At 37.3% G+C, this 1419-nt stretch overlaps 1 protein-coding gene across 1 annotated transcript in view; it reads left to right on the forward strand.

The window, feature by feature from the left end:
* The first annotated feature begins 398 nt into the window (after positions 1–398).
* Positions 399–1419, forward strand: part of LOC105270423 (uncharacterized) — a 39503-nt gene continuing 38482 nt past the window's right edge. The window contains exon 1 of the mRNA XM_011311334.1: positions 399–828. The gene's annotated coding sequence lies outside the window, so the exon portion shown is untranslated. The remainder of the gene's footprint in view (positions 829–1419) is intronic.

The raw sequence follows: 1419 nt of genomic DNA on the forward strand, positions 1-1419 counted from the left end.
TTCCCATTACATTTTTTTTTACCCGGGGAGTCGCCACTTCCGATATTTAAATATTCATGTTGACTTCGTTTTATTTTAATTTATTTAAATTTCTAAGCTCAACTTTTTGAAACACAATTTTATTGGCGGTTATTGATAATTGTATAATTGTTGTTTAGGTCAAATTCTGAATGAACATTTTGGAAAATTTTTTTAGAGTGGAATTTGCAGTCTGTGCTGTCATACGATGGGTACATTGTAATTACGACGTGTGTCTTTTACCCCCTCCTTTTTGTTTTAGGCTTTAGACTGGGGTAACGCTCCCACACTCCTTCGTGGTTGGGTTTATTGTTGGCGAGGGGCCTCCACACATTTTCTTCAGTCCGCACTCAGTATTTCGTACGCATCCTAACCGGTATCACGTGTTTTTAATCAACTAATTAATTGACTGTTTGTTTTCTAGTAATTGTTGATGTGTTCTGTCGACCTGGCCTGGCGTACGTCCGTCCGTCAAAAATTTTTATTGAACTTTCCAGGTTTTCACCGGGAACTATCAATCTCGTGAAGGAAAATTGATGGAAAAATTTGTCCTGAGGTTCATTAAATGTTGAGAGAAATCGCAGCATTAATTTCTCTCTTTGTCGCTAGCAGCTCCACCGGAATTCAGTTTTATTAATTTTTGCCTTAAATCGAGTTCAATGCAATTTTCGGGAAATAAAAAATTCGGAAAATTTTTGAGTGCAATGTGAGGAATCTTGTCTATTGGTGTGACAATTAGAGAGAGGGATATTTTCGTGTTTTCGAGAGGAAAGTGAAAATTCGAGGATTTCATACACCACTGAGTCGTAGGTACGTCTGCGAAAACTCGCGTAATTTTTTTTTTAATTTTAATTGAATTTTTTGTGTTGTCCTGAAAGGAGCTTCTCAACGGTGAAATAATTCCGAAGAGAAATTCAAAATAAAATATTTCCACTGAAATTCTGATGATAAATCGCGTAGACAATTATGACTAGAAGTCGAACCCAAATTTCCGTGAAAAATTTGGGTGAATGATGAATTTCCAAAAATAATTCATCAGGAAAATTCAGCTTAACGATTAAGTTTCGGTGGATTACTCGATACTTTCTGCGGTGCCAAATGCGATAATTGGGGTAATGAAAAATCCCCGTAAACCAGAATGACGATTCTTCAAGCTCTGCAAACAATAACGAATGCCTTAATTAGTTGACAAAACGTAGAATAATTCGAATCACAACCAAACAAACTTTAACCCAGCGGTAATTCACATTGAAATAATGAACACATTTGCCGGTGCACACGCGTGTACACATTATTTACTCGGTTTGTTGTTTGCCAAATAGGACTGGGGGAGAGAAGGACAAACCGGGGATACTAACCAAGAGGGGTTTGTTTCAGCAAACGGCACTTCCGAACAAACTC

Source organism: Fopius arisanus, unplaced genomic scaffold (genome assembly GCF_000806365.1).
Source record: "Fopius arisanus strain USDA-PBARC FA_bdor unplaced genomic scaffold, ASM80636v1 scaffold00087, whole genome shotgun sequence".
Taxonomy (NCBI): domain Eukaryota; kingdom Metazoa; phylum Arthropoda; class Insecta; order Hymenoptera; family Braconidae; genus Fopius; species Fopius arisanus.